This window comes from Somniosus microcephalus, unplaced genomic scaffold (genome assembly GCF_052327205.1).
Source record: "Somniosus microcephalus isolate GS21.2 unplaced genomic scaffold, FLI_Smic_1.0 unresolved_chr7, whole genome shotgun sequence".
In the NCBI taxonomy this organism is placed as follows: Eukaryota; Metazoa; Chordata; class Chondrichthyes; order Squaliformes; family Somniosidae; genus Somniosus; species Somniosus microcephalus.
Window position 1 is genome coordinate 40,497,263 of NW_028225185.1, and position 25,083 is coordinate 40,522,345.

The window sequence follows — 25,083 nt, forward strand, 5'->3', positions numbered from 1 at the left end:
TTAGGTACAGAGTAAAGCTCCCTCTACACTGTCCCATCAAACACTCCCACAGCAGGTACAGCACGGGTTAGATACAGAGTAAAGCTCCCTCTACACTGCCCCATCAACACTCCCAGGGCAGGTACAGCACAGGTTAGGTACAGAGTAAAGCTCCCTCTACACTGCCCCATCCAAAAATCCCAGGGCAGGTGCAGCACGGGTTAGGTACAGAGTAAAGCTCCCTCTACACTGCCCCATCAACACTCCCAGGGCAGGTACAGCACGGGTTAGATACAGACTAAAGCTCCCTCTACACTGTCCCATCAAACACTCCCAGGGCAGGTACAGCACGGGTTAGATACAGAGTAAAGCTCCCTCTACACTGTCCCATCAAACACTCCCAGGGCAGGTCCAGCACGGGTTACATACAGAGTAAATCTCCCTCTACACTGTCCCATCAAACACTCCCAGGGCAGGTACAGCACGGGTTAGATACAGAGTAAAGCTCCCTCTGCACGGTCCCATCAAACACTCCCAGGGCAGGTACAGCACAGGTTTGATACAGAGTAAAGCTCCCTCTACACTGTCCCCATCAAACACTCTCAGGGCAGGGACAGCATGGGTTAGATACAGAGTAAATCTCCCTCTACACTGTCCCATCAAACACTCCCAGGGCAGGTACAGCACGGGTTAGGTACAGAGTAAAGCTCCCTCTACACTGTCCCCATCAAACACTCCCAGGGCAGGTACAGCACGGGTTAGATACAGAGTAAATCTCCCTCTACACTGTCCCATCAAACACTCCCAGGGCAGGTACAGCACGGGTTAGATACAGAGTAAAGCTCCCTCTACACTGTCCCATCAAACACTCCCAGGGCAGGTACAGCACGGGTTACATACAGAGTAAATCTCCCACTACACTGTCCCATCAAACACTCCCAGGGCAGGTACAGCACGGGTTAGATACAGAGTAAAGCTCCCTCTGCACTGTCCCATCAAACACTCCCAGGGCAGGTACAGCACGGGTTAGATACAGAGTAAAGCTCCCTCTACACTGTCCCATCAAACACTCCCAGGGCAGGTACAGCACGGGTTACATACAGAGTAAATCTCCCTCTACACTGTCCCATCAAACACTCCCAGGGCAGGTACAGCACGGGTTAGATACAGAGTAAAGCTCCTTCTACACTGTCCCATCAAACACTCCCAGGGCAGGTACAGCACGGGTTAGATACAGAGTAAATCTCCCTTTACACTGTCCCATCAAACACTCCCAGGGCAGGTACAGCACGGGTTAGATACAGAGTAAAGCTCCCTCTGCATTGTCCCATCAAACACTCCCAGGGCAGGTACAGCACGGGTTACATACAGAGTAAATCTCCCTCTACACTGTCCCATCAAACACTCCCATGGCAGGTACAGCACGGGTTAGATACAGAGCAAAGCTCCTTCTACACTGTCCCATCAAACACTCCCAGGGCAGGTACAGCACGGGTTAGATACAGAGTAAAGCTCCATCTACATTGTCCCATCAAACACTCCCGGGGCAGGTACAGCACGGGCTAGATACAGAGTAAAGCTCCCTCTACACTGTCCCATCAAACACTCCCAGGGCAGGTACAGCACGGGTTAGATACAGAGTAAAGTTCCCTCTAAACTGCCCCATCAAACACTCTCAGGGCAGGTGCAGCACGGGTTAGATACAGAGTAAAGCTCCCTCTGCACTGTCCCATCAAACACTCCCAGGGAAGGTACAGCACGGGTTAGATACAGAGTAAAGCTCCCTCTGCACTGTCCCATCAAACACTCCCAGGTCAGGTACAGCACGGGTTAGATACAGAGTAAAGCTCCCTCTACACTGTCCCATCAAACACTCCCAGGGCAGGTACAGCACGGGTTACATACAGAGTAAATCTCCCTCTACACTGTCCCATCAAACACTCCCAGGGCAGGTACAGCACGGGTTAGATACAGAGTAAAGCTCCTTCTACACTGTCCCATCAAACACTCCCAGGGCAGGTACAGCACGGGTTAGATACAGAGTAAATCTCCCTTTACACTGTCCCATCAAACACTCCCAGGGCAGGTACAGCACGGGTTAGATACAGAGTAAAGCTCCCTCTGCATTGTCCCATCAAACACTCCCAGGGCAGGTACAGCACGGGTTACATACAGAGTAAATCTCCCTCTACACTGTCCCATCAAACACTCCCAGGGCAGGTACAGCACGGGTTAGATACAGAGTAAAGCTCCTTCTACACTGTCCCATCAAACACTCCCAGGGCAGGTACAGCACGGGTTAGATACAGAGTAAAGCTCCCTCTACACTGTCCCATCAAACACTCCCAGGGCAGGTACAGCACGGGTTACATACAGAGTAAATCTCCCTCTACACTGTCCCATCAAACACTCCCAGGGCAGGTACAGCACGGGTTAGATACAGAGTAAAGCTCCTTCTACACTGTCCCATCAAACACTCCCAGGGCAGGTACAGCACGGGTTAGATACAGAGTAAATCTCCCTTTACACTGTCCCATCAAACACTCCCAGGGCAGGTACAGCACGGGTTAGATACAGAGTAAAGCTCCCTCTGCATTGTCCCATCAAACACTCCCAGGGCAGGTACAGCACGGGTTACATACAGAGTAAATCTCCCTCTACACTGTCCCATCAAACACTCCCATGGCAGGTACAGCACGGGTTAGATACAGAGTCAAGCTCCTTCTACACTGTCCCATCAAACACTCCCAGGGCAGGTACAGCACGGGTTAGATACAGAGTAAAGCTCCATCTACATTGTCCCATCAAACACTCCCGGGGCAGGTACAGCACGGGCTAGATACAGAGTAAAGCTCCCTCTACACTGTCCCATCAAACACTCCCAGGGCAGGTACAGCACGGGTTAGATACAGAGTAAAGTTCCCTCTAAACTGCCCCATCAAACACTCTCAGGGCAGGTGCAGCACGGGTTAGATACAGAGTAAAGCTCCCTCTGCACTGTCCCATCAAACACTCCCAGGGAAGGTACAGCACGGGTTAGATACAGAGTAAAGCTCCCTCTGCACTGTCCCATCAAACACTCCCAGGGCAGGTACAGCACGGGTTAGATACAGAGTAAAGCTCCCTCTACACTGTCCCATCAAACACTCCCAGGGCAGGTACAGCACGGGTTACATACAGAGTAAATCTCCCTCTACACTGTCCCATCAAACACTCCCAGGGCAGGTACAGCACGGGTTAGATACAGAGTAAAGCTCCTTCTACACTGTCCCATCAAACACTCCCAGGGCAGGTACAGCACGGGTTAGATACAGAGTAAATCTCCCTTTACACTGTCCCATCAAACACTCCCAGGGCAGGTACAGCACGGGTTAGATACAGAGTAAAGCTCCCTCTGCATTGTCCCATCAAACACTCCCAGGGCAGGTACAGCACGGGTTACATACAGAGTAAATCTCCCTCTACACTGTCCCATCAAACACTCCCAGGGCAGGTACAGCACGGGTTAGATACAGAGTAAAGCTCCTTCTACACTGTCCCATCAAACACTCCCAGGGCAGGTACAGCACGGGTTAGATACAGAGTAAAGCTCCATCTACATTGTCCCATCAAACACTCCCGGGGCAGGTACAGCACGGGCTAGATACAGAGTAAAGCTCCCTCTACACTGTCCCATCAAACACTCCCAGGGCAGGTACAGCACGGGTTAGATACAGAGTAAAGTTCCCTCTAAACTGCCCCATCAAACACTCTCAGGGCAGGTGCAGCACGGGTTAGATACAGAGTAAAGCTCCCTCTGCACTGTCCCATCAAACACTCCCAGGGAAGGTACAGCACGGGTTAGATACAGAGTAAAGCTCCATCTACACTGTCCCATCAAACATTCCCAGGGCAGGTACAGCACGGGTTAGATACAGAGTAAAGCTCCCTCTACACTGTCCCATCAAACACTCCCAGGGAAGGTACAGCACAGGGTTAGATACAGAGTAAAGCTCCCTCTACACTGTCCCAACAAACACTCCCAGGGCAGGTACAGCACGGGTTAGATACAGAGTAAAGCTCCCTCTACACTGTCCCATCAAACACTCCCAGGGCAGGTACAGCACGTGTTAGATACAGAGTGAAGCTCCCTCTACACTATCCCATCAAACACTCCCAGGGAAGGTACAGCACGGGTTAGATACAGAGTAAATCTCCCTCTACACTGTCCCATCAAACACTCTCAGGGCAGGTTCAGCACGGGTTAGGTACAGAGTAAAGCTCCCTCTACACTGTCCCATCAAACACTCTCAGGGCAGGTACAGCACAGGTTAGATACAGAGTAAAGCTCCCTCTACACTGTCTCATCAAACACTCCCAGAGCAGGTACAGCACGGGTTAGATACAGAGTAAATCTCCCTCTACACTGCCCCATCAAACACTCTCAGGGCAGGTTCAGCACGGGTTAGGTACAGAGTAAAGCTCCCTCTACACTGTCCCATCAAACACTCCCACAGCAGGTACAGCACGGGTTAGATACAGAGTAAAGCTCCCTCTACACTGTCCCATCAAACACTCCCAGGGCAGGTACAGCACGTGTTAGATACAGAGTAAAGCTCCCTCTACACTGCCTCATCAAACACTCCCAGGGCAGGTACAGCACGGGTTAGGTACAGAGTAAAGCTCCCTCTACACTGTCCCATCAAACACTCCCACAGCAGGTTAAGCACGGGTTAGATACAGAGTAAAGCTCCCTCTACACTGCCCCATCAACACTCCCAGGGCAGGTACAGCACAGGTTAGGTACAGAGTAAAGCTCCCTCTACACTGCCCCATCCAACACTCCCAGGGCAGGTGCAGCACGGGTTAGGTACAGAGTAAAGCTCCCTCTGCACTGCCCCATCAACACTCCCAGGGCAGGTACAGCACGGGTTAGATACAGAGTAAAGCTCCCTCTACATTGCCCCATCAAACACTCCCAGGGCAGGTACAGCACGGGTTAGGTACAGAGTAAAGCTCCCTCTACACTGCCCCATCAACACTCCCAGGACAGGTACAGCACGGGTTAGGTATTGAGTAAAGCTCCCTCTACACTGTCCCATCAAACACTCCCAGGACAGGTACAGCATGGGTTAGATACAGGGTAAAGCTCCCTCTACAGTGTCTCATCAAACACTCCCAGAGCAGGTACAGCACGGGTTAGATACAGCGTAAAGCTCCCTCTACACTGTCCCATCAAACACTCCCAGAGCAGGTACAGCACGGGTTAGATACAGAGTAAAGCTCCCTCTACACTGTCTCATCAAACACTCCCAGGGCAGGTGCAGCACGTGTTAGATACAGAGTAAATCTCCCTCTACACTGCCTCATCAAACACTCCCAGGGCAGGTACAGCACGGGTTAGGTACAGAGTAAAGCTTCCTCTACACTGCCCCATCAAACACTCCCAGGGCAGGTACAGCACGGGTTAGGTACAGAGTAAAGCTCCCTCTACACTGTACCATCAAGCACTCCCAGAGCAGGTACAGCACCGGTTAGACACAGAGTAAAGCTCCCTCTACACTGTCCCATCAAACACTCCCGGGGCAGGTACAGCACGGGTTAGATACAGAGGGAAGCTCCCTCTACACTGTCCCAGCAAACACTCCCAGGGCAGGTACAGCACGGGTTAGATACAGAGTAAAGCTCCCTCTACACTGTCCCATCAAACATTCCCAGGGCAGGTACAGCACGGGTTAGGTACAGAGTAAAGCTCCCTCTGCACTGTCCCATCAAACACACCCAGGGCAGGTACAGCACGGGTTAGATACAGAGTAAAGCTCCCTCTACACTGTCCCATCAAACACTCCCAGGGCAGGTACAGCACGGGTTAGATACAGAGTAAAGCTCCCTCTACACTGTCCCATCAAACACTTCCAGGGCAGGTACAGCACGGGTTAGATACAGAGTAAAGCTCCATCTACAGTCTCCCATGCAGGTTGTTGTCAAAAGGAATCATAAAACTCCAGAAATGGTGTAATGATGGATTGTAAAAGAACAAAATCCTTAAAGTGGAGACAGGGTTTTAATTGAAGAGGGTGAGGGGCTGGTGTTAGAATGGGCTTCCTCGGGAGACGCAGGCGGTGAGGCTCCGGCTTCCTCTTCCTCCTCGCCTGGGGCATCGCTGCCACTGGCAGGTTGAGGGACAGGCTGGTCAGCTGGTGGTTCACTATCTGAAAGCAGGTAGTTACAAGAGTGGCTTTAGCGTGAGGACAGGGGGGCAGTAAGGGAGCAAGGACTGGAGACAGTTAGTAAGTTGGATTGAAAGTGTAAAAGGCTGGTGTTTTGAGGGGCGAGTGGTGTGAGAGAGGAGAGAAAGCTGATGACCATACCACTGCTGTCCCCAAGGGGGTCGACCACTCCAGCGGTCATGGCACGTATGGCTGACAACGATCCTGTGCACTCTCGCCTCCAAATTGGTGAGGATGTGTAGATCAGCTGGTCGTCCTCCTCCCGTGCGTTGCTGCTCCCGGCTGTTGTGAGAGAGCTTGGCCTGCAAGAAAAAGGAAGGCATCTGAGTGAATGTGCTTGCCTGATGTGCCTCCCATAGTTGAATAGCCCTTAATGTATGCAGATTCTGAGGGGGATTGACAGGGTAGATGCTGAGAGGATGTTTCCCCTCGTGGGGCAATCTAGACCGAGGGGGCACAGTTTCAGGATAAGGGGTCGCCCATTTAAGGCGGAGATGAGGAGGAATTTCTTCTCCCAGAGGATGGGGAATCTGTGGAATTCTCGACCCCAGAGCGCTGTGGAGGCGGAGTCAGTGAATATATTCAAGGCGGAGATAGACAGATAGGGGAGTCAAGGGTCATGGGGAACAGGCAGGTCAGTGAAGTTGAGGCCAAGATCAGATCAGCCATGATGTTATTGAGGGGGAAGAGATAGAGAGAGAGAGCAGCTGCAAACTCACTCAGACACCAATGACAGCCAGGAATTGAAAACATCATCAAAATGGCTGCTGTGGGGGGAGGGGTGGGTGGTGAGCTCATCAAAATGGACACAGCCGGCAGGAATTGACATCATCAAAAATTGACACTCCTAGGCTGCACCCCTTCAAAATGGGTCTGAGAGCGAGAGAGTGACAGACAGGGACAGACATAGAGAGACAAACAACCCCAGATTTCAAGGAATTGGATGACCTGTCAAAATTGAGATTAGTCCTAGGAGAAGGAGACAGACCATACCTTGGGGCCAAATATGTAACAACATGTCACAACCTGAGGACTGTTTAAAATTAAGACTGTTTAAAATTAATATTGAACGTACCAAATGAAGTACAAAGACTGTTTAAAATTAATATTGTTTCAAAGTAATATTGTATGTACCCAACAAATGTCAAATCGATTGACACCTACAGAATGTTGGAAAACTGTACCTTTTTGCTATGTAAGCTTTGGCAATATGGTTCTCTGTAAACTTTCATGCCAATAAAGCATTTGAATTGAATTGGAATTGGAATTGGACAGAGAGAGATAGACAGAGAGAGATAGAGAGAGTTTGCAAAAGCTGGTGTTTGTGTGAGATGTGGTTCAGGTCTATTATTATCAGCTGTTGCTGGATTAAACCCTATTGATTTCATTCGGGCCTGGTCCACATGTAATGTTGGTGTGTGTATGTGACTTTTTTGCACTTTATTGGTGACTCTCAGTCACCCAGGGAGATATCTGTACACTGACTCGTGTCTCTCAGTCCCTCTCGCTCAGCGAGATATCTGTACCTTGACTGGTGTCTCTCAGTCCCTCTCTCCCAGGGAGATATTTCTGCACTGACTCGTGTCTCTCAGTCCCTCTCGCTCAGCGAGATATCTGTACACTGACTCGTGTCTCTCTGTCCCACTCCCTCGGGGAGATATCTGTACACTGACTGGTGTCTCTCAGTCCCTCTCTCTCAGGGAGATATCTGTACACTGACTGGTGTCTCTCAGTACCTCTCCCTCTGGGAGATATCTGCACACTGACTGGTGTCACTCAGTACCTCTCCCTCAGGGAGATATCTGTACACTGACTGGTGTCTCTCAGTCCCTCTCTCTCAGGGAGATATCTGTACACTGACTGGTGTCTCTCAGTACCTCTCCCTCTGGGAGATATCTGCACACTGACTGGTGTCACTCAGTACCTCTCCCTCAGGGAGATATCTGTACACTGACTGGTGTACCGCTCTCTCTATGTGCCTCTCTGTATATTGATCTCTCTCTATAGTTCTGTATCTCTCTCTACCTTTCCGTTATTAATTTATAATTTTATATTTCTTGAAATCTCTACACCTTCTCTCTTTGAAACTCTCAGAATGCCTGTTCTCAATTTCTCTCAGGCCTATTATTTGAGAGAGACATTTTAAAGTTAAACAGAACCTGCTCCAAAGTCACAGGAGATGCAGAACTAGAATGTGTGGTAACACCTGCTGCCTCATCTGGTCTGGTTTTGTATATTCCACCATCTCGTGTGTTTCAAGACTCTGGCGTTGGCCAGACATTGATTACCCATTCCATTGTCTTGGGCTGTTTACTATGAACATCTTAACCTGTTTCTGATCTACACAGGATGCAACAGATCAGAGTGCTGGCCTGGGCAAAACCGGCACCTCCATTCAACAATGGCACTGCAATGATATCATACAGTTCAACAATGCAGGAATGTCGCAAACAGCATTTGATCCCATATCCTCCATTAACTTTAAACACTCAAATCTTTCAGGTGAAGAAACTACATTTACCAGCTAGATTCCAAACCACAACTTCAATTGTTTAAGGCATAAAAAATGTCACAGAAATGTGATTTCTTGTTGTTATTTTACAATTTACAAATATACACACAATTTGTGTCACTGAATTATAAACAAAAAGCAGGAAAAGCTATGACTTAACAGAAATAAACATTGGTTTTGCTGTCCAGTAAGAAAGACAAGTCAGACTGACTTGGAAATGTTCACTCATATGTTGACGTAATGATTTATAATTTACCAATTTCGCTTCTGATGCTTTTCTCTCAAACATTCCCCACAATATTAATCCCTGCTCTTATCACGAGGAGTGTTGAATTATTTTAAGTACTTTGCAATTAATAGCGGGAAGCAAACTTCATTGTACTCACAATTTTTAATCTTCAATTTCAAACATTCAACCAAATCGAATTGAACATTATCAGAGTATTTTCTGTGTCTTTCTCTATAAACAAAGAGTGGTTTCTTCTAAAGTAGCTTCCTGCAATTTTTATACATCATTACGTAACTCTTGTTTCGATTAACACTCAATTAACCTGTGGAGCCTATACTCATTGGAGTTTAGAAGAATAAGAGGGGATCAACATCAGTAGAAATACATAAATTAATGCAGGGCGCTGGGGGAGAGAGGTTACTGAGTGACTGTGTGAGGGAGCAGGATTAACATCAGTAGAGATACAGTCAGTAACACAGGGTGCTGGGGGAGAGGGGTTACTGAGTGACAGTGTGAGGGAGCTGGATTAACATCAGTAGAGATACAGTCAGTAACACAGGGCGCTGAGGGAGAGGGTTACTGAGTGACTGTGTGAGGGAGCAGGATTAACATCAGTAGAGATACAGTCAGTAACACAGGGCGCTGAGGGAGAGGGTTACTGAGTGACTGTGTGAGGGAGCAGGATTAACATCAGTAGAGATACAGTCAGTAACACAGGGCGCTGGGGGAGTGGGGTTACTGAGTGACTGTGTGAGGGAGCAGGATTAACATCAGTAGAGATACAGTCAGTAACACAGGGCGCTGAGGGAGAGGGTTACTGAGTGACTGTGTGAGGGAGCAGGATTAACATCAGTAGAGATACAGTCAGTGACACAGGGCACTGGGGGAGTGGGGTTACTGAATTACAGTGTGAGGGAGCTGGATTAACATCAGTAGAGATACAGTCAGTAACACAGGGTGCTGGGGGAGAGGGGTTACTGAGTGACAGTGTGAGGGAGCTGGATTAACATCAGTAGAGATACAGTCAGTAACACAGGGCGCTGGGGGAGAGGGTTACTGAGTGACAGTGTGAGGGAGCTGGATTAACATCAGTAGAGATACAGTCAGTAACACAGGGCGCTGGGGGAGAGGGTTACTGAGTGACAGTGTGAGAGAGCTGGAGTAACATCAGTAGAGATACAGTCAGTAACACAGGACGCTGGGGGAGAGGGGTTACTGAGTGACAGTGTGGGGGAGCTGGGTTAACATCAGTAGAGATACAGTCAGTATCACAGGGCGCTGGGGGAGAGGGGTTACTGAGTGACAGTGTGGGGGAGCTGGAGTAACATCAGTAGAGATACAGTCAGTATCACAGGGCGCTGGGGTTGAGGGGTTACTGAGTGACAGTGTGAGGGAGCTGGATTAACATCAGTAGAGATACAGTCAGTGACACAGGGCGCTGGGGAGAGGGTTACTGAGTGACAGTGTGAGGGAGCTTGATTAACATCAGTAGAGATACAGTCAGTAACACAGGGTGCTGGGGGAGAGGGTTACTGAGTGACAGTGTGAGGGAGCTGGATTAACATCAGTAGAGATACAGTCAGTAACACAGGGCGCTGGGGGAGAGGGTTACTGAGTGACAGTGTGAGGGAGCTGGATTAACATCAGTAGAGATACAGTCAGTAACACAGGGCGCTGGGGGAGAGGGTTACTGAGTGACAGTGTGAGCGAGCTGGATTAACATCAGTAGAGATACAGTCAGTAACACAGGGCGCTGGGGGAGATATCTGTACACTGACTGGTGTCACTCAGTACCTCTCTCTCAGGGAGATATCTGTGCACTGACTGGTGTCTCTCAGTACCTCTCTCTCAGGGAGATATTTGTACACTGACTGGTGTCTCTGAGTCCCTCTCTCTCTCAGGGAGATATCTGTACACTGACTGGTGTCTCTGAGTCCCTCTCGCTCTCAGGGAGATATCTGTACACTGACTGGTGTCTCTCAGTCCCTCTCCCTCAGGGAGATATCTGCACCTTGACTGGTGTCTCTCAGTCCCTCTCTCCCAGGGAGATATTTGTGCACTGACTGGTATCTCTTTATCCGTCTCCCTCAGGGAAATATCTGCACACTGAGTGGTGTCTCTCAGCCCCACTCCCTCAGGGAGATATCTGTGCACTGACTGGTGTGTCTCAGTACATCTCCCTCAGGGAGATATCTGTACACTGACTGGTGTCTCTCAGTACCTCTCCCTCAGGGAGGTATCTGCACACTGACTGGTGTCTCTCAGTACTTCTCCCTCTGGGAGATATCTGCACACTGACTGGTGTCAGTCAGTACCTCTCCCTCAGGGAGATATCTGTACACTGACTGGTGTCTCTCTGTCCCACTCCCTCGAGGAGATATCTGTACACTGACTGATGTCTCTCAGTCCCTCTCTCTCAGGGAGATATCTGTACACTGACTGGTGTCTATCTTTCCCTCTCCCTCAGGGAGATATCTGTACACTGACTGGTGTCTCTCAGTCCCTCTCCCTCAGGGAGATATCTGTACACTGACTGGTGTCACTCAGTCCCTCTCTCTCAGGCAGATATCTGTACACTGACTGTTGTCTCTCAGTCCCTCTCTCTCAGGGAGATATCTGTACACTGACTGGTGTCTCTCAGTCCCTCTCCCTCAGGGAGATATCTGTACACTGACTGGTGTCTCTCAGTCCCTCTCCCTCAGGGAGATATCTGTACACTGTCTGGTGTCACTCAGTCCCTCTCTCTCAGGGAGATATCTGTACACTGACTGGTGTCTCTCAGTCCCCTCTCTCAGGGAGATATCTGTACATTGACTGGTGTCTCTCAGTCCCCTCTCTCTCAGGGAGATATCTGTACACTGACTGGTGTCTCTCAGTCCCCTCTCTCTCAGTGAGGTATCTGTACACTGACTGGTGTCTCTCAGTCCCTCTCCCTCAGGGAGTTATCTGTACACTGACTGGTGCCTCTCAGTCCCTCTCGCTCAGGGAGATATCTGTACACTGACTGGTGTCACTCAGTACCTCTCCCTCAGGGAGATATCTGTACACTGACTGGTGTCTCTCAGTCCCTCTCCCTCAGGGAGATATCTGTACACTGACTGGTGTCTCTCAGCCCCTCGCCCTCTGGGAGATATCTGTACACTGACTGGTGTCACTCAGTCCCTCTCCCTCAGGGAGATATCTGTACACTGAATGGTGTCACTCAGTCCCCTCTCCCTCAGGGAGATATCTGTACACTGACTGGTGTCTCTCAGTCCCTCGCCCTCAGGGAGATATCTGTACACTGATTGGTGTCTCTCAGTCCCTCTCTCTCAGGGAGATATCTGTACACTGACTGGTGTCACTCAGTACCTCCCTCTCAGGGAGATATCTGTACACTGACTGGTGTCTCTCAGTCCCTCTCTCTCAGGGAGATATCTGTACACTGACTGGTGTCTCTCAGTCCCCTCTCCCTCAGGGAGATATCTGTACACTGACTGCTGTCTCTCAGTCCCTCTCCCTCAGGGAGATACCTGTACACTGACTGGTGTCTCTCAGTACCTCTCCCTCAGGGAGATATCTGTACACTGACTGGTGTCTCTCAGTCCCCTCTCTCTCAGGGAGATATCTGTACACTGACTGGTGTCACTCAGTACCTCTCCCTCAGGGAGATATCTGTACACTGACTTGTGTCACTCCGTCCCCTCTCCCTCAGGGAGAAATCTGTACACTGACTGGTGTCACTCTGTCCCTCTCCCTCAGGGAGATATCTGTACACTGACTGGTGTCACTCAGTACCTCTCCCTCTGGGAGATATCTGTACACTGACTGGTGTCTCTCAGTCCCTCTCCCTCAGGGAGATATCTGTACACTGACTGGTGTCTCTCAGTCCCTCTCTCTCTGGGAGATATCTGTACACTGACTGGTGTCTCTCAGTCCCCTCTCTCTCAGGGAGATATCTGTACACTGACTGGTGTCTCTCAGTCCCCTCTCTCTCAGTGAGATATCTGTACACTGAATGGTGTCACTCAGTCCCCTCTCCCTCAGGGAGATATCTGTACACTGACTGGTGTCTCTCAGTCCCTCGCCCTCAGGGAGATATCTGTACACTGATTGGTGTCTCTCAGTCCCTCTCTCTCAGGGAGATATCTGTACACTGACTGGTGTCACTCAGTACCTCCCTCTCAGGGAGATATCTGTACACTGACTGGTGTCTCTCAGTCCCTCTCTCTCAGGGGGATATCTGTACACTGACTGCTGTCTCTCAGTCCCTCTCCCTCAGGGAGATACCTGTACACTGACTGGTGTCTCTCAGTACCTCTCCCTCAGGGAGACATCTGTACACTGACTGGTGTCTCTCAGTCCCCTCTCTCTCAGGGAGATATCTGTACACTGACTGGTGTCACTCAGTACCTCTCCCTCAGGGAGATATCTGTACACTGACTTGTGTCACTCCGTCCCCTCTCCCTCAGGGAGAAATCTGTACACTGACTGGTGTCACTCTGTCCCTCTCCCTCAGGGAGATATCTGTACACTGACTGGTGTCACTCAGTACCTCTCCCTCTGGGAGATATCTGTACACTGACTGGTGTCTCTCAGTCCCCTCTCTCTCAGGGAGATATCTGTACACTGACTGGTGTCTCTCATTCCCTGTCTCTCAGGGAGATATCTGTACACGGACTGGTGTCTCTCAGTCCCCTCTCTCTCAGGGAGATATCTGTACACTGACTGGTGCCTCTCAGTCCCCACTCCCTCAGGGAGATATCTGTACACTGACTGATGTCTCTCAGTCCCCTCTCTCTCAGGGAGATATCTGTACACTGGCTGGTGTTTCACAGTCCCTCTCTCTCTGGGAGATATCTGTACACTGACTGGTGTCTCTCAGTCCCTCTCTCTCTGGGAGATATCTGTACACTGACTGGTGTCTCTCAGTCCCTCTCTCTCAGGGAGATATCTGTACACTGACTGGTGTCTCTCAGTCCCTCTCCCTCAGGGAGATATCTGTACACTGACTGGTGTCTCTCAGTCCCTCTCTCTCAGGGTGATATCTGTACACTGACTGGTGTCTCTCAGTCCCCTCTCCCTCAGGGAGATATCTGTACACTGACTGGTGTCTCTCAGTCCACTCTCCCTCAGGGAGATATCTGTACACTGACTGGTGTCTCTCAGTCCCCTCTCTCTCAGGGAGATATCTGTACACTGACTGGTGTCTCTCAGTCCCCTCTCCCTCAGGGAGATATCTGTACACTGACTGGTGTCTCCCAGTCCACTCTCCCTCAGGGAGATATCTGTACACTGACTGGTGTCTCTCAGTCCCCTCTCTCTCAGGGAGATATCTGTACACTGACTGGTGTCTCTCAGTCCCTCTCCCTCAGGGAGATATCTGTACACTGACTGGTGTCTCTCAGTACCTCTCCCTCAGGGAGATATCTGTACACTGACTGGTGTCTCTCAGTACCTATCCCTCAGGGAGATATCTGTACACTGACTGGTGTCTCTCAGTCCCTCTCTCTCAGGGAGATATCTGTACACTGACTGGTGTCACTCAGTCCCTCTCCCCCTGGGAGATATCTGTACACTGACTGGTGTCACTCAGTACCTCTCTCTCAGGGAGATATCTGTACACTGACTGGTGTCTCTCAGTCGCTCCCTCTCAGGGAGATATCTGTACACTGACTGGTGTCTCTCTGTCCCTCTCCCTCAGGGAGATATCTGTACACTGACTGGTGTCACTCAGTACCTCTCCCTCAGGGAGATATCTGTACACTGACTGGTGTCTCTCAGTCCCTCTCCCTCAGGGAGATATCTGTACACTGACTGGTGTCACTCAGTCCCTCTCTCTCAGGGAGATGTCTGTACACTGACTGGTGTCACTCAGTCCCTCTCTCTAAGGGAGATATCTGTACACTGACTGGTGTCACTCAGTCCCTCTCTCTCAGGGAGATATCTGTACACTGACTGGTGTCTCTCAGTCCCCTCTCTCTCAGTGAGATATCTGCACACTGACTGGTGTCTCTCAATCCCGTCTCTCTCAGGGAGATATCTGTACACTGACTGGTGTCTCTCAGTCCCTCTCTCTCAGGGAGATATCTGTACACTGACTGGTGTCTCTCAGTCCCTCTCTCTCAGGGAGATATCTGTACACTGACTGGTGTCTCTCAGTCCCCTCTCTCTCAGGGAGATATCTGTACACTGACTGGTGTCTCTCAGTCCCCTCTCTCTCAGTGAGGTATCTGTACACTGACTGGTGTCTCTCAGTCCCTCTCCCTCAGGGAGTTATCTGTACACTGACTGATGTCTCTCAGTCCCTCTCGCTCAGGGAGATATCTGTACACTGACTGGTGTCACTCAGTACCTCTCCCTCAGGGGAGATATCTGTACACTGACTGGTGTCTCTCAGTCCCTCTCCCTCAGGGAGATATCTGTACACTGACTGGTGTCTCTCACTCCCTCGCCCTCTGGGAGATATCTGTACACTGACGGGTGTCACTCAGTCCCTCTCCCTCAGGGAGATATCTGTACACTGAATGGTGTCACTCAGTCCCCTCTCCCTCAGGGAGATATCTGTACACTGACTGGTGTCTCTCAGTCCCTCGCCCTCAGGGAGATATCTGTTCACTGATTGGTGTCTCTCAGTCCCTCTCTCTCAGGGAGATATCCGTACACTGACTGGTGTCTCTCAGTCCCTCTCAGGGAGATATCTGTACACTGACTGGTGTCTCTCAGTCCCTCTCTCTCAGGGAGATATCTGTACACTGACTGGTGTCTCTCAGTCCCCTCTCTCTCAGGGAGATATCTGCACTCTGACTGGTGTCACTCAGTACCTCTCCCTCAGGGAGATATCTGTACACTGACTGGTGTCTCTCAGTCCCTCTCCCTCAGGGAGATACCTGTACACTGACTGGTGTCACTCAGTCCCCTCTCCCTCAGGGAGATATCTGTACACTGACTGGTGTCACTCAGTACCTCTCCCTCAGGGAGATATCTGTACACTGACTGGTGTCTCTCAGTCCCCTCTCTCTCAGGGAGATATCTGTACACTGACTGGTGTCACTCAGTCCCTCTCCCTCAGGGAGATATCTGTACACTGACTGGTGTCTCTCAGTACCTCTCCCTCAGGGAGATATCTGTACACTGACTGGTTTCACTCAGTACCTCTCCCTCAGGGATATATCTGTACACTGACTTGTGTCACTCCGTCCCCTCTCCCTCAGGGAGAAATCTGTACACTGACTGGTGTCACTCTGTCCCTCTCCCTCAGGGAGATATCTGTACACTGACTGGTGTCACTCTGTCCCTCTCCCTCAGGGAGATATCTGTACACTGACTGGTGTCACTCAATACCTCTCCCTCTGGGAGATATCTGTACACTGACTGGTGTCTCTCAGTCCCCTCTCTCTCAGGGAGATATCTGTACACTGACTGGTGTCTCTCAGTCCCCTCTCTCTCAGTGAGATATCTGTACACTGACTGGTGTCTCTCAGTCCCTCTCTCTCAGGGAGATATCTGTACACTGACTGGTGTCACTCAGTCCCTCTCTCTCAGGGAGATATCTGTACACTGACTGGTGTCTCTCAGTCCCCTCTCTCTCAGTGAGATGTCTGTACACTGACTGGTGTCTCTCATTCCCTGTCTCTCAGGGAGATATCTGTACACTGACTGGTGTCTCTCAGTCCCTCTCTCTCAGGGAGATATCTGTACACTGACTGGTGTCTCTCAGTCCCCTCTCTCTCAGTGAGATATCTGTACACTGACTGGTGTCTCTCATTCCCTGCCTCTCAGGGAGATATCTGTACACTGACTGGTGTCTCACAGTCCCCTCTCTCTCAGGGAGATATCTGTACACTGACTGGTGTTTCTCAGTCCCTCTCTCTCAGGAAGATATCTGTACACTGACTGGTATCTATCAGTCCCTCTCTCTCAGGGAGATACCTGTACACTGACTGGTGTCACTCAGTGCCTCTCTCTCAGGGAGATATCTGTACACTGACTGGTGTCTCTCAGTCCCTCTCCCTCAGGGAGATATCTGTACACTGACTGGTGTCACTCAGTCCCTCTCTCTCAGGGAGATATCTGTACACTGACTGGTGTCACTCAGCCCCTCGCCCTCTGGGAGATATCTGTACACTGACTGGTGTCTCTCAGTCCCTCTCCCTCAGGGAGATATCTGTACACTGACTGGTGTCACTCAGTCCCTCTCTCTCAGGCAGATATCTGTACACTGACTGTTGTCTCTCAGTCCCTCTCTCTCAGGGAGATATCTGTACACTGACTGGTGTCTCTCAGTCCCTCTCCCTCAGGGAGATATCTGTACACTGACTGGTGTCTCTCAGTCCCTCTCCCTCAGGGAGATATCTGTACACTGTCTGGTGTCACTCAGTCCCTCTCTCTCAGGGAGATATCTGTACACTGACTGGTGTCACTCAGTACCTCTCCCTCAGGGGAGATATCTGTACACTGACTGGTGTCTCTCAGTCCCTCTCCCTCAGGGAGATATCTGTACACTGACTGGTGTCTCTCACTCCCTCGCCCTCTGGGAGATATCTGTACACTGACTGGTGTCACTCAGTCCCTCTCCCTCAGGGAGATATCTGTACACTGAATGGTGTCACTCAGTCCCCTCTCCCTCAGGGAGATATCTGTACACTGACTGGTGTCTCTCAGTCCCTCGCCCTCAGGGAGATATCTGTTCACTGATTGGTGTCTCTCAGTCCCTCTCTCTCAGGGAGATATCCGTACACTGACTGGTGTCTCTCAGTCCCTCTCAGGGAGATATCTGTACACTGACTGGTGTCTCTCAGTCCCTCTCTCTCAGGGAGATATCTGTACACTGACTGGTGTCTCTCAGTCCCCTCTCTCTCAGGGAGATATCTGCACTCTGACTGGTGTCACTCAGTACCTCTCCCTCAGGGAGATATCTGTACACTGACTGGTGTCTCTCAGTCCCTCTCCCTCAGGGAGATACCTGTACACTGACTGGTGTCACTCAGTCCCCTCTCCCTCAGGGAGATATCTGTACACTGACTGGTGTCACTCAGTACCTCTCCCTCAGGGAGATATCTGTACACTGACTGGTGTCTCTCAGTCCCCTCTCTCTCAGGGAGATATCTGTACACTGACTGGCGTCACTCAGTCCCTCTCCCTCAGGGAGATATCTGTACACTGACTGGTGTCTCTCAGTACCTCTCCCTCAGGGAGATATCTGTACACTGACTGGTTTCACTCAGTACCTCTCCCTCAGGGATATATCTGTACACTGACTTGTGTCACTCCGTCCCCTCTCCCTCAGGGAGAAATCTGTACACTGACTGGTGTCACTCTGTCCCTCTCCCTCAGGGAGATATCTGTACACTGACTGGTGTCACTCTGTCCCTCTCCCTCAGGGAGATATCTGTACACTGACTGGTGTCACTCAATACCTCTCCCTCTGGGAGATATCTGTACACTGACTGGTGTCTCTCAGTCCCCTCTCTCTCAGGGAGATATCTGTACACTGACTGGTGTCTCTCAGTCCCCTCTCTCTCAGTGAGATATCTGTACACTGACTGGTGTCTCTCAGTCCCTCTCTCTCAGGGAGATATCTGTACACTGACTGGTGTCACTCAGTCCCTCTCTCTCAGGGAGATATCTGTACACTGACTGGTGTCTCTCAGTCCCCTCTCTCTCAGTGAGATATCTGTACACTGACTGGTGTCTCTCATTCCCTGTCTCTCAGGGAGATATCTGTACACTGACTGGTGTCTCTCAGTCCCTCTCTCTCAGGGAGATATCTGTACACTGACTGGTGTCTCTCAGTCCCCTCTCTCTCAGTGAGATATCTGTACACTGACTGGTGTCTCTCATTCCCTGCCTCTCAGGGAGATATCTGTACACTGACTGGTGTCTCACAGTCCCCTCTCTCTCAGGGAGATATCTGTACACTGACTGGTGTTTCTCAGTCCCTCTCTCTCAGGAAGATATCTGTACACTGACTGGTATCTATCAGTCCCTCTCTCTCAGGGAGATACCTGTACACTGACTGGTGTCACTCAGTGCCTCTCTCTCAGGGAGATATCTGTACACTGACTGGTGTCTCTCAGTCCCTCTCCCTCAGGGAGATATCTGTACACTGACTGGTGTCACTCAGTCCCTCTCTCTCAGGGAGATATCTGTACACTGACTGGTGTCACTCAGCCCCTCGCCCTCTGGGAGATATCTGTACACTGACTGGTGTCTCTCAGTCACTCTCCCTCAGGGAGATATCTGTACACTGACTGGTGTCACTCAGTCCCTCTCTCTCAGGCAGATATCTGTACACTGACTGTTGTCTCTCAGTCCCTCTCTCTCAGGGAGATATCTGTACACTGACTGGTGTCTCTCAGTCCCTCTCCCTCAGGGAGATATCTGTACACTGACTGGTGTCTCTCAGTCCCTCTCCCTCAGGGAGATATCTGTACACTGTCTGGTGTCACTCAGTCCCTCTCTCTCAGGGAGATATCTGTACACTGACTGGTGTCTCTCAGTCCCCTCTCTCAGGGAAATATCTGTACATTGACTGGTGTCTCTCAGTCCCCTCTCTCTCAGGGAGATATCTGTACACTGACTGGTGTCTCTCAGTCCCCTCTCTCTCAGTGAGGTATCTGTACACTGACTGGTGTCTCTCAGTCCCTCTCCCTCAGGGAGTTATCTGTACACTGACTGGTGCCTCTCAGTCCCTCTCGCTCAGGGAGATATCTGTACACTGACTGGTGTCACTCAGTACCTCTCCCTCAGGGAGATATCTGTACACTGACTGGTGTCTCTCAGTCCCTCTCCCTCAGGGAGATATCTGTACACTGACTGGTGTCTCTCAGCCCCTCGCCCTCTGGGAGATATCTGTACACTGACTGGTGTCACTCAGTCCCTCTCCCTCAGGGAGATATCTGTACACTGAATGGTGTCACTCAGTCCCCTCTCCCTCAGGGAGATATCTGTACACTGACTGGTGTCTCTCAGTCCCTCGCCCTCAGGGAGATATCTGTACACTGATTGGTGTCTCTCAGTCCCTCTCTCTCAGGGAGATATCTGTACACTGACTGGTGTCACTCAGTACCTCCCTCTCAGGGAGATATCTGTACACTGACTGGTGTCTCTCAGTCCCTCTCTCTCAGGGAGATATCTGTACACTGACTGGTGTCTCTCAGTCCCCTCTCTCTCAGGGAGATATCTGTACACTGACTGGTGTCACTCAGTACCTCTCCCTCAGGGAGATATCTGTACACTGACTTGTGTCACTCCGTCCCCTCTCCCTCAGGGAGAAATCTGTACACTGACTGGTGTCACTCTGTCCCTCTCCCTCAGGGAGATATCTGTACACTGACTGGTGTCACTCAGTACCTCTCCCTCTGGGAGATATCTGTACACTGACTGGTGTCTCTCAGTCCCCTCTCTCTCAGGGAGATATCTGTACACTGACTGGTGTCTCTCAGTCCCCTCTCTCTCAGGGAGATATCTGTACACTGACTGGTGTCTCTCAGTCCCCTCTCCCTCAGGGAGATATCTGTACACTGACTGGTGTCTCTCAGTCCCTCGCCCTCAGGGAGATATCTGTACACTGATTGGTGTCTCTCAGTCCCTCTCTCTCAGGGAGATATCTGTACACTGACTGGTGTCACTCAGTACCTCCCTCTCAGGGAGATATCTGTACACTGACTGGTGTCTCTCAGTCCCTCTCTCTCAGGGAGATATCTGTACACTGACTGCTGTCTCTCAGTCCCTCTCCCTCAGGGAGATACCTGTACACTGACTGGTGTCTCTCAGTACCTCTCCCTCAGGGAGACATCTGTACACTGACTGGTGTCTCTCAGTCCCCTCTCTCTCAGGGAGATATCTGTACACTGACTGGTGTCACTCAGTACCTCTCCCTCAGGGAGATATCTGTACACTGACTTGTGTCACTCCGTCCCCTCTCCCTCAGGGAGAAATCTGTACACTGACTGGTGTCACTCTGTCCCTCTCCCTCAGGGAGATATCTGTACACTGACTGGTGTCACTCAGTACCTCTCCCTCTGGGAGATATCTGTACACTGACTGGTGTCACTCAGTACCTCTCCCTCTGGGAGATATCTGTACACTGACTGGTGTCTCTCAGTCCCCTCTCTCTCAGGGAGATATCTGTACACTGACTGGTGTCTCTCAGTCCCCTCTCTCTCAGTGAGATATCTGTACACTGACTGGTGTCTCTCAGTCCCTCTCTCTCAGGGAGATATCTGTACACTGACTGGTGTCACTCAGTCCCTCTCTCTCAGGGAGATATCTGTACACTGACTGGTGTCTCTCAGTCCCCTCTCTCTCAGTGAGATATCTGTACACTGACTGGTGTCTCTCATTCCCTGTCTCTCAGGGAGATATCTGTACACTGACTGGTGTCTCTCAGTCCCTCTCTCTCAGGGAGATATCTGTACACTGACTGGTGTCTCTCAGTCCCCTCTCTCTCAGTGAGATATCTGTGCACTGACTGGTGTCTCTCATTCCCTGTCTCTCAGGGAGATATCTGTACACTGACTGGTGTCTCTCAGTCCCCTCTCTCTCAGTGAGATATCTGTACACTGACTGGTGTCTCTCATTCCCTGTCTCTCAGGGAGATATCTTTACACGGACTGGTGTCTCTCAGTCCCCTCTCTCTCAGGGAGATATCTGTACACTGACTGGTGCCTCTCAGTCCCCACTCCCTCAGGGAGATATCTGTACACTGACTGATGTCTCTCAGTCCCCTCTCTCTCAGGGAGATATCTGTAAACTGGCTGGTGTTTCTCAGTCCCTCTCTCTCTGGGAGATATCTGTACACTGACTGGTGTCTCTCAGTCCCTCTCTCTCTGGGAGATATCTGTACACTGACTGGTGTCTCTCAGTCCCTCTCTCTCAGGGAGATATCTGTACACTGACTGGTGTCTCTCAGTCCCTCTCCCTCAGGGAGATATCTGTACACTGACTGGTGTCTCTCAGTCCCTCTCTCTCAGGGTGATATCTGTACACTGACTGGTGTCTCTCAGTCCCCTCTCCCTCAGGGAGATATCTGTACACTGACTGGTGTCTCTCAGTCCACTCTCCCTCAGGGAGATATCTGTACACTGACTGGTGTCTCTCAGTCCCCTCTCTCTCAGGGAGATATCTGTACACTGACTGGTGTCTCTCAGTCCCCTCTCCCTCAGGGAGATATCTGTACACTGACTGGTGTCTCTCAGTCCACTCTCCCTCAGGGAGATATCTGTACACTGACTGGTGTCTCTCAGTCCCCTCTCTCTCAGGGAGATATCTGTACACTGACTGGTGTCTCTCAGTCCCTCTCCCTCAGGGAGATATCTGTACACTGACTGGTGTCTCTCAGTACCTCTCCCTCAGGGAGATATCTGTACACTGACTGGTGTCTCTCAGTACCTATCCCTCAGGGAGATATCTGTACACTGACTGGTGTCTCTCAGTCCCTCTCTCTCAGGGAGATATCTGTACACTGACTGGTGTCACTCAGTCCCTCTCCCCCTGGGAGATATCTGTACACTGACTGGTGTCACTCAGTACCTCTCTCTCAGGGAGATATCTGTACACTGACTGGTGTCTCTCAGTCGCTCCCTCTCAGGGAGATATCTGTACACTGACTGGTGTCTCTCTGTCCCTCTCCCTCAGGGAGATATCTGTACACTGACTGGTGTCACTCAGTACCTCTCCCTCAGGGAGATATCTGTACACTGACTGGTGTCTCTCAGTCCCTCTCCCTCAGGGAGATATCTGTACACTGACTGGTGTCTCTCAGTCCCTCGCCCTCAGGGAGATATCTGTACACTGATTGGTGTCTCTCAGTCCCTCTCTCTCAGGGAGATATCTGTACACTGACTGGTGTCACTCAGTACCTCCCTCTCAGGGAGATATCTGTACACTGACTGGTGTCTCTCAGTCCCTCTCTCTCAGGGAGATATCTGTACACTGACTGCTGTCTCTCAGTCCCTCTCCCTCAGGGAGATATCTGTACACTGACTGGTGTCACTCAGTCCCTCTCTCTCAGGGAGATGTCTGTACACTGACTGGTGTCACTCAGTCCCTCTCTCTAAGGGAGATATCTGTACACTGACTGGTGTCACTCAGTCCCTCTCTCTCAGGGAGATATCTGTACACTGACTGGTGTCTCTCAGTCCCCTCTCTCTCAGTGAGATATCTGCACACTGACTGGTGTCTCTCAATCCCGTCTCTCAGGGAGATATCTGTACACTGACTGGTGTCTCTCAGTCCCTCTCTCTCAGGGAGATATCTGTACACTGACTGGTGTCTCTCAGTCCCTCTCTCTCAGGGAGATATCTGTACACTGACTGGTGTCTCTCAGTCCCCTCTCTCTCAGGGAGATATCTGTACACTGACTGGTGTCTCTCAGTCCCCTCTCTCTCAGTGAGGTATCTGTACACTGACTGGTGTCTCTCAGTCCCTCTCCCTCAGGGAGTTATCTGTACACTGACTGATGTCTCTCAGTCCCTCTCGCTCAGGGAGATATCTGTACACTGACTGGTGTCACTCAGTACCTCTCCCTCAGGGGAGATATCTGTACACTGACTGGTGTCTCTCAGTCCCTCTCCCTCAGGGAGATATCTGTACACTGACTGGTGTCTCTCACTCCCTCGCCCTCTGGGAGATATCTGCACACTGACTGGTGTCACTCAGTCCCTCTCCCTCAGGGAGATATCTGTACACTGAATGGTGTCACTCAGTCCCCTCTCCCTCAGGGAGATATCTGTACACTGACTGGTGTCTCTCAGTCCCTCGCCCTCAGGGAGATATCTGTTCACTGATTGGTGTCTCTCAGTCCCTCTCTCTCAGGGAGATATCCGTACACTGACTGGTGTCTCTCAGTCCCTCTCAGGGAGATATCTGTACACTGACTGGTGTCTCTCAGTCCCTCTCTCTCAGGGAGATATCTGTACACTGACTGGTGTCTCTCAGTCCCCTCTCTCTCAGGGAGATATCTGCACTCTGACTGGTGTCACTCAGTACCTCTCCCTCAGGGAGATATCTGTACACTGACTGGTGTCTCTCAGTCCCTCTCCCTCAGGGAGATACCTGTACACTGACTGGTGTCACTCAGTCCCCTCTCCCTCAGGGAGATATCTGTACACTGACTGGTGTCACTCAGTACCTCTCCCTCAGGGAGATATCTGTACACTGACTGGTGTCTCTCAGTCCCCTCTCTCTCAGGGAGATATCTGTACACTGACTGGTGTCACTCAGTCCCTCTCCCTCAGGGAGATATCTGTACACTGACTGGTGTCTCTCAGTACCTCTCCCTCAGGGAGATATCTGTACACTGACTGGTTTCACTCAGTACCTCTCCCTCAGGGATATATCTGTACACTGACTTGTGTCACTCCGTCCCCTCTCCCTCAGGGAGAAATCTGTACACTGACTGGTGTCACTCTGTCCCTCTCCCTCAGGGAGATATCTGTACACTGACTGGTGTCACTCTGTCCCTCTCCCTCAGGGAGATATCTGTACACTGACTGGTGTCACTCAATACCTCTCCCTCTGGGAGATATCTGTACACTGACTGGTGTCTCTCAGTCCCCTCTCTCTCAGGGAGATATCTGTACAATGACTGGTGTCTCTCAGTCCCCTCTCTCTCAGTGAGATATCTGTACACTGACTGGTGTCTCTCAGTCCCTCTCTCTCAGGGAGATATCTGTACACTGACTGGTGTCACTCAGTCCCTCTCTCTCAGGGAGATATCTGTACACTGACTGGTGTCTCTCAGTCCCCTCTCTCTCAGTGAGATATCTGTACACTGACTGGTGTCTCTCATTCCCTGTCTCTCAGGGAGATATCTGTACACTGACTGGTGTCTCTCAGTCCCTCTCTCTCAGGGAGATATCTGTACACTGACTGGTGTCTCTCAGTCCCCTCTCTCTCAGTGAGATATCTGTACACTGACTGGTGTCTCTCATTCCCTGCCTCTCAGGGAGATATCTGTACACTGACTGGTGTCTCACAGTCCCCTCTCTCTCAGGGAGATATCTGTACACTGACTGGTGTTTCTCAGTCCCTCTCGCTCAGGGAGATATCTGTACACTGACTGGTGTCTCTCAGTCCCCTCTCTCTCATTGAGATATCTGTACACTGACTGGTGTCTCTCATTCCCTGTCTCTCAGGGAGATATCTGTACACTGACTGGTGTCTCTCAG